The 14769-nt window shown below is 37.0% G+C and overlaps 1 pseudogene; it reads left to right on the forward strand.

Annotated features, from left to right (window-relative positions):
* Positions 1 to 1418: 1418 nt before the first annotated feature.
* On the forward strand, positions 1419 to 2292 carry LOC131043496 (multiple C2 domain and transmembrane region protein 5-like; annotated as a pseudogene).
* Positions 2293 to 14769: the final 12477 nt, after the last annotated feature.

Here is a 14769-nt window from a genome sequence, read left to right on the forward strand (position 1 = left end):
GTTGTTGTCTGGGCTATGACTGGTTGTGGGAGCCTTATAAATCCCACTCTCTTAGGTTGTGAGAGCCTTGTAAAACCCACTCTCAAGGTTGAGGGAGCCTGGAAAAACCCTATGTTTTTTGTTCCTCGTAAGGATAAGATGGATGTTGGTAGTTTTTAAAGGCCCAGTTTGACCAGTTTATGTTTTTGGTTAGGTCTAGGAACTTCTTTTTGTGGCCTGGAGATTTTGTTACATGTTATGGGAGCCTGGAAAACCCTTCTTGTTGGTCGAGTGTTCTTATTAACCCTCATTCATTATTTTTTGTGGTCTATTGTTTCCTAATTTAGACCGTTGGTTTTGGCCAACTTGGTTAGTAATCTTTTTCACTTGAGGATTGGCTGGTGTTTGGCTAGTTGTGGTTGTGTTGCTTCTTTGTTTATGTTTTTTGCAACCTTTGATTTTTGGGATCTGGACGCCCGTAAGTCCAGAAGGTTTTAGGTTCATGCTAAAACTCGTGGTTCGCTGCCAAGTTGTCTAGTTCATCCTTCGATGGCAGTTCTCTATTTGTAAGGGTTTTGGGGCCCCTTCAAAACCCATTTTATCCTAATAAAAAACAAATAACCTTACTGCAAATTTGAAAAAAGTAGGGGCACATTTCTATAGTGATGTCTCACACAACTAGGATGGGCACCTAATATCACCTACAAAATAAATAAATACTACTTGACGTGGAATCTTTGACGATTTGAGCCTTGTTCTTTGTGCTATCACATTGTGTTTGAATGAACATGGGTTACACCCACTCAATAATCTTCTTATTGCTATCTATTTTATAACCCTTCTCCTTTTCTCTAATACTATCCTTCATGATAGCTTTCTTTTTTATAATCCTTCTCCTTTGCTCTAATCATATGTTCTAGAGATTACTTTACATTTTCATGGATCAATAAAGAGGCAAACATAAAATCATTCATTTTCTATTGGGGCATTTTATGACTTAAGTAACCATCTCTTTTGTGAGATATCCATCTTCTGTTCGAATATGGCTCATTTTCCAAAACCCCCTTGTAACACTTAAGAGATGCTTGAAACTTCTAACCCAAGTTTCGCTCAACTAAGTGAACTCTAATACCAAATAATGGTTTTCTAAAAGAAAAAATAAATACAATTATCATAATTTTCATACCATTTAACAATAAGTGTGCAATGCATGCATTATGAAGGGCTCTCCAAATCCTCATTCGATCTATTGGTGAAGGAAAGATACATTTTAAAAAAAAATTAAAAATATTAATTTTCTTTTTATCTGTACGTCTTTTGATAACTAACTACTATTTTTGATGAATAGACCACCTCTATTAGATAATAATATTAAAGTACATATTCACAAAAAATGATCAATATTAACTAACTATTATTAACTACAGTGAATACCAATATTCATTCTTTCACATTCCTCTGGAGTTAAAAAGATGTGAGAGCGTAAGTTGCCTGTTCGTTTCATCTGTTCATCTTTGGCTAACATGATGAACCTGTACACCTATTCATTGCTGCAACATTTGCCCTACTTATACTCCTTTTTCTGTAACTCCGGTTGAAACCCTAAGATACCAACCCATGAACATTGTGGCGATGAGGCCCAGCAGGGAAGAGACCCCTCTAAGAAATCAAAATGAAGAATACGTGATAGATGTGGATTCGAACATGTGGAGCAACGCCAACTTTTTCCACATAATGTTTGTACTCTCTCCAATGATAGCAGTTGGCAAGTGGTTCAATGAAATATGTCATTGGAAGAATCCTGTCACAACCGTCCTGGTGCATCTGTTGTTACTTCTTTCAATCTGTTATCCAAAGTTGATACTTCCCTCCGTTTTCTTGTTTATTTCCTTGATTGGCATATGGAATTTCCGCTTCCGGCCCCAACATCCATCTAATATGGGCATTCGCCTCTCTCGTGCTGAAGAAGTGAATCCTCATGAGCTTGATGAAGAATTTAATCCTCAACTTGTTAGGATGAGATATGAGAGGTTAAGAAGTGTCGCAGGCCAGATACAAACTACAGTTGAAGACATAGCTACCCAAGGAGAGAGATTTCTGTCTCTCTTGAGTTGGATAGACCCACACGCTACTATTATATTTCTCATTTTTTGCTTGTTTGCTGCAATAGTTTTCTATATCACTCCTTTCCGAGTGGTAGCACTATTTACAGGTCTGTATGTATTTCGCCATCCAATGTTCAGGCACAATGTTCCTTCTGTTCCCATGAATCACTTCACGAGATTACCTGCACGAACTGATAGTATGTTTTGAGCAGTTGATCCCCTGAAATATTAGGAGGCTGATATGTCAAAGCAGTGATTTTGTGCATTATCTCTGTGAATGTCTGGGAATAGGGGATTTGAGAGTTTTTAAATAGCATTTGACTTGGTTGGTCACACTGAAATTTCTGTACAAAGTTTTGAGGGGTTGCCTTTTGTTAGATTGATGTAAACTTGAAATCCATAAATAAAATAATATAATATGTACTACTTTATATAAATGTATATGGTCTCTTGCTTTAAAAGTACATCTAGTATTTCATGTTGCTTGGGGGTTTATTGAGGTACCAATTCTTCTCAAAAGGATCTTTTATTTGGTTTATAATGGAAACTAATTATTGAATTTCGTTGTTATGGATATTTTTGGTTCAAAGATCATTGAAGGTGAAGCATAGGTGATCACATAGAAGTCAAATAAACTAATACATTAATAGAATTCACAAATATTTTTGATGAGTTTTGTGAAGTATTCTTATTTTTATGAGTCATGTCTTATTTTTTAGATTGGCTTTTGACAGGGTTCAAATATTCTAAGAGTAGTACTTTATCACAATAGTGAAGACCTTAGGATTGAGAGGAGGATTCCTTTCAAATTAATCAAGAAGGGGGTCATTTCTCAAGAATGAGTCTTTTTTTTTTTTTTCTTTCTCTTCTTTTATTAGAGAATTCTTTTTATTTTTGTTGAGCATCTAGGTTATAGTTTGCAAATATGGATTTTGATTCAAACTTGGTAAATCAAAAAATATTGATTGGAAATATATTTGAGTTTTTTACAATTTTAAAAAAAATCTGAAACAAATATAAATTTTTGAAAAAATATAATTATAAAATGTACTAAATAAATTCAATAGAGGTTTTAGAGTAGTGTCTCTAATAAGACCAAAAAGTGGAGCATCTGAGAACACTAAATTTAAATAAAAACCTTTGAAACCACCCATACCTTAATAACAATGGTCCTTATAATGTTCAAAAACATTAAAAACTATATATTTTTGCTACAATTCTCACACAAATATTCAAATGCTAGAAAGTAGCTTTTCTTTTTCCATACCTAAACAATCTCATGATTTTGATCTTTTATTTTTAAGAAACTCACCAAAACTGGTGAGTACTGACTGGTTTCCACTATAGTGACTAGAAGAAATGTGTCATGAAAGAATTAAATATTAGGGAGCTAAGGGTGACTTTAACATAGTGGTTTTGGAATATGAATATTATCAAATTCTATTATATTGTGATGTGTACTAGCTAAATGAGCTCATTTGGTAGGTCATTTAGGTGGTATGTAGTAATTGGTTTGGTTATAAAATTTCTTATGACGAAAAATCTATCTAATATGAAACTCGGGATTTTTTTATGCGACATATCTTATGACTAGATTTCCTAGGAAAAAAGCACAAGTGCCTCAATCCCTAGCCATTAAGAAATGTTGGACTCCTTCAAGAGAGTTGCCAAACATGAATAGTAGGGTGAGGGATGCAGAAGAAAGATAAGATTTAGGGGAGAATATTTTAGGTGTTATGTTGATGTGGTTGAATGCAAGTTTGCAACCCTCATTAGGCTTTGATCTTGAAAACATGACTTTCCACATGCTTAAAAGGAACAAAATCATTCAAAATCATTCACCAACAATTTAGGAGTAAGATGTGGCTTTCTACAAGTTCATGACTAACTATTACATTCAAGGAATATGTATAATGAACCTTAAATATTTTATTCTAAAAGTGTCATGTTTTGCATCTATTTTATCAGCTATATACAAAGGTCATAGTAGTAAGTTAGTCCTTTATCTAGTTAAAGGATTTGGAGTCAAAGTGTACAGATCTAGGTACTACTCTAGTTTACTTATTATGTAATATCTTTAATTGTAGTTGAATCTTATTAAATACCCTCTAGGAACAACCTCAGGCCTAGTCAAGCCTAGAGTGAAAGAGAGCATGTCTACTCTTTTTTGTTGGGCCTTTAAGCATGTTTAATATTTTGACAAACACCATTTTTATGTTCTTATTGGTATAAATCAAAATCCCTCTAGGTAAAAAATATTTGAGGACTGCGCACAAAAATTTTTAGGTAGTAAGAAAACCAATAACTTGTGACACACAACCAAACCTAAGAAAATTTAAAACCAAATACATGACATGATCAAACAAGTCTAAGTAATTATAACTGGGAGATACAATATTACTATATGGCAACCAGTTTAAGAAAATGGATAAACTAAAATCATGACACTAAGGATCTGACTGCATGAATCAAATACAATCAACTTATATAACATAAAGTTACATAATTTTACAAATCAGCTACTATAAGGATATGTTAGTGGAGCTCAATTAAAGCTTAAATATGATGAAAATTAAAATTTGAATCTATCAATATCATTGTATAAGTTTAGTACATTAGATCCATTACTTACTGTATAGAATATTTTACCTCTTAAAAATAAAATACAAGTGTTCAAATAATCAATTGATAATGACATAAAACATGACATCAACATGAGGGACATAGAAACAAACAAAGGAAACAAAGGTTAGAGTAGAATCTAAACATTAAAAACAAAAAACATGTTTCATCCCATGATAGTGAAGTATTGAGGTTGTCAATGATAGACGTGAAAATAGAGTAAATGACTAAATCTATGAAAAACACATCCACGCCATAACTAAATCATCATAGATATTAAAATTTAAAAAATATAAAAATAATATCAATGGACGCCCATGGAGAATAAATTGAAAGGTACATTTCTCAATTATTCTTCTTGGAGTCATTTATACACAAGATGCCTAAAAATATATTCATGTAAGACCTATTGGAACTTGGATCATATAAAATATAGAAAAGAAACTGAAACTCTTAGAAATTTAATGATAGGTGAATTCCTTGAACCAACCACAAATATTGGGAATTTAAAACATGATATTTGGGAAATCTACCAAATTTCAATAATGACTACAAAAAGATCTAGTTGGTGTTAAGTTGCATGCATAGAGGATTGATATACTTAGATAATCTCTTCCTTATCACTAAACAATGAATCAAATAGTGATATGATTATGTGATAGATAGGATGATCCTAAGAAGGTGAAAAATAAATCTGCCACAACACTCATAAGAGAAATACGGAATAAATGGTTCCTCAACATCAACAAAACTAGAGATCCTTACACTTTCATACCAAGTTTTTAGGTAGTTATAGGTCCCTATATGGAGTCCTCATGGACACATGACAACACAACATCCTAAGCACCCTATCATCCTATTACAACTTTCTAAACACTTGCATTCTTTTATAAAACCTATTACAAATTGTTTTCCTATCTTTGTATATGATCATTGTTTGTGACATTCAAATTTTAGTAACTCTTACTTCGATAGTTGAAGCTACTTGTATGTTTTTCATTTATTTTGTAGGTTTCTAAAGAGAGTACAAACCAAAGGATTAGCCTATGTGATGAAATTTGACAAGGTCCATATGGTTCCTTATGATATCCTTTTATGTCTAAAAGGAGTAATTTACATGCATGTTTGTATTGTAATTTTTTTTATATATATGTGATCATTCTAAGATTCACACGCGCCTCTAAGTGGGAATAAATTTAAGGGTTAAATTTGTATACCTCCCCAATTTCCATCTACTTTCAGTGTCCATTTTGAGAGAATGTCTTAACAAATTTTACATATTGATGGTTGGTGTAATCTTGTGTGAAGTTGGGTCTCTTACCTTATAATTTTACCCATGTATTTACACACATTGTTATGGACCTATCTCCCACCTCATCCAAATAAAAAAATCCTAAAATATTCATCTAGATTATGTGTTTATTTTTCTTATACATTCATGCAGGAGCATCCCTGATTCTTGGAAATCTTGCATCACCCAAAAATATTTCCTTTCATTTTCTTTGTTCTTTTCAATAGTTTTGTTTGTGAGAGTTATCAGATACCTTGGCATTGATCATTTCTCTTGCGGAGCTAGATTTGAACTTCATTCTTATTCATCTTTCTTGTTTTGGATCCGCGTTTCATTTGGATCTCTTTCCGGAAAGTTATCGCTTCCGGATTGGCAGACAATTTTCTTTTTCCCTCGGATACTTGAGCTTAACGACTAGATGGTGTTCTCGGATCTTGCAAAGCGATTCCTTGATTTGTGGAGATGACTTGTCATATGTGGGATGATCTTCGATGCCCGACTAACCCTCTTGTTGGTCTGCGCCTCGTGGTGATTCTTTTACAGAGGATTTTCATCTCATCTTTGGGCCGACCTATCTACATATTTCATTTTCCTTTCTTTGGGGAATGTGATCTTTCCTGACTGACTTGGATGTTCCCAGATGCTATATAATGATGTATTTGATCGTAACAGATAGATGATGGAGGATATAGAATAGTAAATTGTAATTTGAATTCGATGTTTTCTTCTAGATTGATGCATATGGATGTATTTCTGTAATAAGGCAGTTGCATGCATGTAAGTCGAATGTTACCGACAATTGCATTTAAATCAATGAATTGATCCATGCTCGATCGGGATTCTCTCTCTCTCTTGTGTTCTATTGTGTTGTTTTGATCTTGTTGCACAGGTCGGACTTCCTCTTTGGGGATCCTCCTATCCGTGGCTGCACCAGTTGGTATCAGAGCGAAGATTCGTCCTATTAAATTTTATTGTAGGGTGGCGGATTTATCATTCCAACGGAAATGTGAGAGGTGGAAACCAGAGAGATGTTGATCTGGTGATGATGGACATGTTGAAACAAATTGTGTCTCATTTGGATGTTGCTGAGACCGCGCAGAGAAGAGGTCGACATATTGAGGATGTAAGTGATGAAGAAGAAGAACATAATGTTGAACCGGAAAATGGAGGTCAACTGGAGTTGGCACAAGATGATGAAATATTGATTAGAGCTTTGACAAATGTGAACAATAAACCACACTTTAACCCACCAGAGTATAGTGGTAAGTTGGATTCGGATAAGTTGATAGATTGGATTACTGAGGTGGAGAAATACTTTGATTTCAAGGGTACCGGTGAAGAGAAGAAAGTGAAATTTGCTTGCACAAAGTTGAAGGGACATGCTTTCTTATGGTGTGAATATTTGTAGATTGAGAGATAGAGGAAAGGAAAGGACAAAATTAAATCTTGGGATCGGATGGTGAGTAAGTTGAAGGCAAAATTTTTGCCAACAGATTACCAAGTCAATTTGTCTCGGAGATTGCAGAATCTAAAGCGGGAAGAATCTAGTGTGAAGGAGTACGCCGAGGAGTTCTACAAGTTGAATATCTAATTCGGACATGTTGAAGATGAAGTTGAGTAGATTATGAGGTATGTTAATGGTTTAAGAATGTTTGTACAAGATGAGATTAGTATGGTAAAATTGCAGAGTGTAGAAGAAGCTTATTAGTATGCCCTAAAAGCTAAAGAAAGATTGAATAAGAGGCATGAGAAGAGACAAAGAGGAAGAGGAGGAAGATTTCAAAGAGGTCAATCCTTTACCGAAGGTGGAAGATCCTTTTTAGAATAAAATAAAGGCAAGGCAGAAGATAAGAGTGATGAAAATTCAAACTGAAGGAATGAAGGAAATTACTACCGGAATGTTGGACAAGGTGGTTACCGGAATGAGGGTTTTAAGAGAGATGATAAGAGAAAGTTTACTGGAACCTGTTTCAAGTGTGGTGAAGAAGGATGCCAAGATTTTGAATGTAGACAAGGGAATAAGAGGACTGAGAATGGTGGAAGAACTGCTTTTGCATAAAAAGAACCTACCAAATTGTTGAACAAACCAGAGGATGGTGAAGCTTTGATGATAAGAAGAGCCCTACGCCAGAATGAGACAGATGAGGAACCGTTGCAGAGGAAGAATTTGTTCCGGACAAGATGTAAGGTGGAAGGTAAGTGTTGTAACATTATTATTGATAGTGGCAGTTCAGATAATTTGGCCTCAGAGGAGATGGTGAATAAGCTAAAGTTGCAAAGGTTGAAACTCCCTAAACCCTACCAAATAACATGGATTCAGGATGATCATAAGATCTTTGTAAGTGAGAAATGTTTGGTTAAGTTGAAGATAGGAGAATACTATGATGAAATTCTATGTGATATTATGCTTATGGATGTTTGCCATGTTTTGTTGGGAAGGCCCTGGCAGTATGATAGGCAGGCTATGCATGATGGGAGAAGGAATATCTACACTATTGTTGAAAATGGGAGGAAGCAAACTTTGTTGCCTCTAGAGGAACCCCTGAGAAGTAAGATATGCATGAGTGTCAAAATCTGTTTGGTCAATGGGAGAAATTTTCTGGATGGGTTGAAGAGTGAAAATGTGTGTGATGCATTGATACCTAAGAAACCTGATTTGAAACCAGAGGAAGAATAACCGAAGGAGATAAAAGAGTTGTTGATGGAGTATTAAGACATCATTTTAGATAATGTACTTGATGGATTACCCCCTGTGAGAAGCATAAGTCATCGTATGGATTTGATTCCCGAAACTAGTCTACTTAATAAGGCAGCTCACCGGATGACACCAGTAAAGAATGAAGAGTTGAATAGGCAAGTGTGGGAGTTATTGAGGAAAGGTATGATCAGAGAAAGTTTGAGCCCTTGTGTAGTACCTTCTATGTTGGCACCGAAGATGAATGGAGAATGGAGGATGTGTAGCAATTCAAGAGCAATAAACCAGATTATAGTAAAGTACAAATTTCCTTTGCCGAGGATGGATAACATAATGGATTGTTTAAGTGGAGCTAGATATTTCACAAAGATTGATTTGAAGAGTGGATAACATCATATTAGAATCAGAGAAGGTGATGAATGGATGACAACATTTAAGACAAACGAAGGATTGTATGAGTGGTTGGTAATGCCCTTTGGATTGACTAATGCACCAAGTACTTTTATGAGTGATGAATGAGGTATTGAAGAAATTCTTGGGTAAGTTTGTGATTGTAAATTTAGATGACATTCTGATTTTCAGTAAGACAAAAGAGGAACATTTGTTGCATGTGAGACAAGTTTTGTAGAGGCTGAGAGAAGAGAAGTTGTTGATTAATCTAAAAAAGTGTAGTTTCTTGAAGGAAGAGCTTGTATATTTGGTTTTTGTGGTATCTACGGATGGACTGAGAATGGACCCTAAGAAGGTGAAAGCAATTGTTGAATGGACTACACTAGAGAGTATTGGAGTGGTGGGTATGTGCAAGATCATGGTGTGCCAAAACAGGCCCTTAAGTGGCAATGAAATTTCAAAAAAATCAGAGTTATGCAACTTGACATGAAAATTTGAATAAGTTGTGAACATTATTTTTAAAATATGTAAGAAGAGAATATATAGAAAATTGAATGTAGTTTCTAAGCTACTAGTTGTTTTTTGGAAAAAAAAAATCCTATTTGATGAAAATTTCAAATTTCAATGCAGTGGTACTAAAATTTTAGGAAAAAAATAAGAAGTAGACATATGTCTGACCACTCTAATCAAAATCAAATCTTAATATTTTTTAATAATATTTATAATATAAGTATAAGACTCATGTCCGGATGTGACACATATTTTTTTTTAAATTTTTTATGAATTAAATAATTAGTTATGATTTTTTTACTACAACTTTTCAGAAATTCAGAAACTCCTACGTCTGACCACCTTAACTTGGTCAAAACCTTATGAAATTTAATTTTTTTTAATTTTTCCCTATAGTAGATGAAGCATAGGATGTGATGCATGTTTTGGTTTCAAAAAATGTTATACCGTTTGAAAGTTATGAGTGTTTTTCAATCAATATATCAATCAGGACTATTGTTAGAATTCAATTAGAAAATAAATAATAATTATTTACTAAAGTCAAAATAAGACAAGCCTTATATTGTTGGAAAGCTGGGAACGTCCTTAAAAAACCCTTTTCGTTTTATCAATTTTGGCTACAAAAAAATGTCATCAGCCACCAGTGTAAAGTCTGGAAAACTAGGGAATACTGAAAAACACATTTTTTCAGTTGACTTTCTGGGCTTGTAACTTCCAAGCCTAATACCAAAGCATTCCCAAGCCAAAATTTGAAATTTGAAAATTTGAGTACAAAAATCGGATATCAGATAAAATCGGATATCGGATTTTATTTGATATCCGATTTTTGTACAAAAATTTGCGGTCCCCGATGAATTTCCCTTTGCCGCCATTTATGAAGTAAACTGCCACATGGCAGAAATCCGATATCCGATTAAATCAGATATCGGATTTTATTAGTCATATTTTAGAGAGAGAGAGAGAGAGAGAGAGAGAGAGAGAGAGAGAGAGAGAGAGAGAGGAGAGAGAGAGAGAGAGAGAGAGAGAGAGAGGAGAGGAGAGAAGGAGAGGAGGGGGGAGAGGAGAGAGAGAGAGGAGAGAGAGAGAGAGAGAGAGAGAGAGAGAGAGAGAGAGAGGGAGAGGGAGAGGGAGAGAGAGAGGAGAGAGGAGAGAGAGAGAGAGAGAGAGAGAGATGAGAGAGAGAGAGAGAGGGAGAGAGAGAGAGAGAGAGAGAGAGAGAAGGAGAGGGAGAGAGAGAGAGAGAGGGGCAGAGAGGGAGAGGGAGAGAGAGAGGGCAGAGAGAGAGAGAGAAAGAGAGAGAGAGAGAGAGAGAGAGAGAGAGAAGGAGAGGGGGAGAGAGAGAGAGAGAAGGGGGGAGAGAGAGGGAGAGGGAGAGAAAGAGAGGGGGGAGAGAGAGAGAGAGAGAGACCATACGACCCCTAACGACACAATTTGGTGTCTTAAGGGGACCTATGGTGTTGTTAGGGGTCATATGGTGTCCATAGGGGTCATATGGTGTCTTGGGACACCATAGGACCCCTTAAGACACCATATGAACCCTAATGACACCATATTGGGTCACTTTGGGTCATATTGTGTCGTTAGGGGTCATATTGTGTCTTGAGGGGTCCTATGGTGTCCCAAGACACCATATGACCCCTAACAACACCACAGGACCCCTTAAGACATCAAATCATGTCGTTAGGGGACATATTGTGTCCTACGACCCCGTACAACACAATATGATCCCTAACGATATGATTTGGTGTCTTAAGGGGTCCTATGGTGTTGTTAGGGGTCATATGGTGTCCATAGGGGTCATATGGTGTCCCAAGACACCATATGACCCCTTAAGACACCATATGACCCCTAATGACACCATATTGGGTTGCTTTGGGTCATATTGTGTCATTAGGGGCCATATTGTGTCTTAAGGGGTCCTATGGTGTCCCAAGACACTATATGACCCCTATGGACACCATATGACCCCTAACAACACCATAGGACCCCTTAAGACACCAAATCATGTCGTTAGGGATCATATTGTGTCGTACGGGGTTGTAGGACACAATATGACCCCTAACGACATGATTTGGTGTCTTAAGGGGTCCTATGGTTTCATTAGGGGTAATATGGTGTCCATAGGGGTCATATGGTGTCTTGGGACACCATAGGACCCCTTAAGACACAATATGACCCCTTAGGCCACAATATGACCCAAAGCGACCCAATATGGTGTCATTAGGGGTCATATGGTGTCCTAAGAGGTCATAAGGGTTCATGGGACACCATATGACCCCTATGGACACCATATGACCCCTAACGACACCATCGGACCCCTTAAGACACCAAAGCATGTCGTTAGGGGTCATATTGTGTCCTAAGGGGTCCTATGGTGTCCCAAGACACCATATGACCCCTATGGACACCATATGACCCCTAACAACACCATAGGACCCCTTAAGACACCAAATCATGTTGTTAGGGGTCATATTGTGTCTTACGGGGTCATAGGACACAATATGACTCCTAACGACACAATTTGGTGTCTTAAGGGGTCTTATGGTGTCACAAGACACCATATGATCCCTAACGACACAATAGGACCCCTTAAGACACCAAATCATAACATTAGGGGTCATATTATGTCTTACGGGGTCGTAGGACACAATATGACCCCTAACAACATGATTTGGTGTCTTAAGGGGTCCGATGGTGTCGTTAGGGGTCATATGGTGTCCAAAGGGGTCATATGGTGTCCCATGAACCCTTCTGACCTCTTAGGACACCATATGACCCCTAATGACACCATATTGGGTTGCTTTGGGTCATATTGTGTCGTTAGGGGTCATATTGTGCCTTAAGGGGTCCTATGGTGTCCCAAGACACCATATGACCCCTAACGACACCATAGGACCCCTTAAGACACCAAATAATATCATTAGGGATCATATTGTGTCATACGACCGAATATGGTGCCATTAGGGGTCATATGGTGTCTTAAGGGGTCCTATGGTGTCCCAAGACACTATATGACCCCTATGGACACCATATGACCCCTAACGACACCATAGGACCCCTTAAGACACCAAATCATGTCATTAGGGGTCATATTGTGTCCTACAACCCCGTACGACACAATATGATCCCTAACGATATGATTTGGTGTCTTAAGGGGTCCTATGGTGTCGTTAGGGGTCATATGGTGTCCATAGGGGTCATATGGTGTCTTGGGACACAATAGGACCCCTTAAGACACCATATGACCCCTAATGACACCATATTGGGTCGCTTTGGGTCATATTGTGTCGTTAGGGGTCATATTGTGTCTTGAGGGGTCCTATGGTGTCCCAAGACACCATATGACCCCTAATGATACCATAGGACCCCTTAAGACACCAAATCATGTCGTTAGGGGTCATATTGTGTCCTACGACCCCGTATGACACAATATGATCCCTAACGATATGATTTGGTGTCTTAAGGGGTCCTATGGCATTGTTAGGGGTCATATGGTGTCCATAGGGGTCATATGGTGTCTTGGGACACCATAGGACCCCTTAAGACACCATATGACCCCTAATGACACCATATTGGGTCACTTTGGGTCATATTGTGTCCTAAGGGGTCATATTGTGTCTTAAGGGGTCCTATGGTGTCCCAAGACACCATATGACCCCTATGGACACCATATGACCCCTAATGACACCATAGGACCCCTTAAGACACCAAATCATGTCGTTAGGGGTCATATTGTGTCCTATACCCTTATCTCCTCTCTCTCTCTCTCCCTCTCTCCCTCTCCTCTCCTCTCTCTCTCTCTCTCTCTCTCTCTCTCTCTCTCTCTCTCTCTCTCTCTCCCCTCTCCTCCTCTCTCTCTCTCTCTCTCCCTCTCTTCCTCTCCTCCTCCTCTCTCTCTCTAAAATATGACCAATAAAATCCGATATCCGATTTAATCGGATATCAGATTTCTGCCATGTGGCAGTTTAGTTCGTAAATGGTGGCAACGGGAATTTTTTTTGGGGACCACATATTTTTTTTCTAAAATCGGATATCCGATTTTGGTACTAAAAACCAAAAAAAAAAAGGGTTTGTGGGCCATTCTGTTGATTCCAAGGGCCGACAGTCTGGGTCCTATGTTTTCTATCGACGATCACGGGGTTGCAGATAGCTAGAGACAAATTAGTGCTTTTGGGAGATTCTTAAAGTGAAAACTTACATTGTCAATCACGAAGGAGCGTATGTGTGGAGGGAAATGGGGAGTAGTGGTCGTCGAAAGTCTAAACGAAAAAGAAAACTTTCAAATGACCAAGTTGAAGTGTATAGAGAAAGAGATAGAGAATGTCATAGGAGGAGAAGACAAGGTATGTTAAATATTGCTAATGTTACTTCAACTGAAGAGGAAATTGAAATTGAAAATGTGCCACAAGTTAATGAAAATGAAAATGTAGATTTTGAAAGTGAAAATGTTGAAAATGTTGAAAGTGATAATGAAAATGCTCAACATGTGGAAAATGTGCCACAAGTTATTGAAAATGAAAATGTAGATTTTGAAAGTGAAAATATTGAAAATTTTGAAAATGTTGAAAGTGATAATGAAAATGCTCAACATGTGGAAAATGTGCCACAAGTTATTGAAAATGAAAATGTAGATTTTGAAAGTGAAAATATTGAAAATTTTGAAAATGTTGAAAGTGATAATGAAAATGCTCAACATGTGGAAAATTTTGACATAGGAGGTGAAAATGTGGAAAACTTTAACATTGAAGGTGGAATTGCCTCACCAAGTGAACCATATGTAACACCTAATTACTTTAGAAATGAAGAGCCTCTCATGGATGAAAGAAAAATTCCAAATCCAAGACCTTCAAGAACCCCAAAATGGTTATTTGAAATCGATGAGAACATTATTGCGAGTCTTGAAGGCAAGAGGTCAACAAGAACCGTTTGGTTGTGGGCTACAAAACTTTTCAACCAAAATTTTAGCAATAAGACATTGACCGAGCAATGCCAACTCTTTGTTCAATTGCTAAAGATGATAAAGATGAGACCATTGCTAAACAAATTGAAGATTCGTATCAACAAGAAAACAGAGAGAAATTCTATTATTGCAAAAAATCTATTTGACGCTCTCAATTCTATTGGAAAGAATACCAAAGAAAGAGATAAGAGAGCCGCTCAAAGAGTGATTACAACCT

The sequence above is a fragment of the Cryptomeria japonica genome, chromosome 4 (assembly GCF_030272615.1).
Source record: "Cryptomeria japonica chromosome 4, Sugi_1.0, whole genome shotgun sequence".
NCBI lineage: Eukaryota > Viridiplantae > Streptophyta > Pinopsida > Cupressales > Cupressaceae > Cryptomeria > Cryptomeria japonica.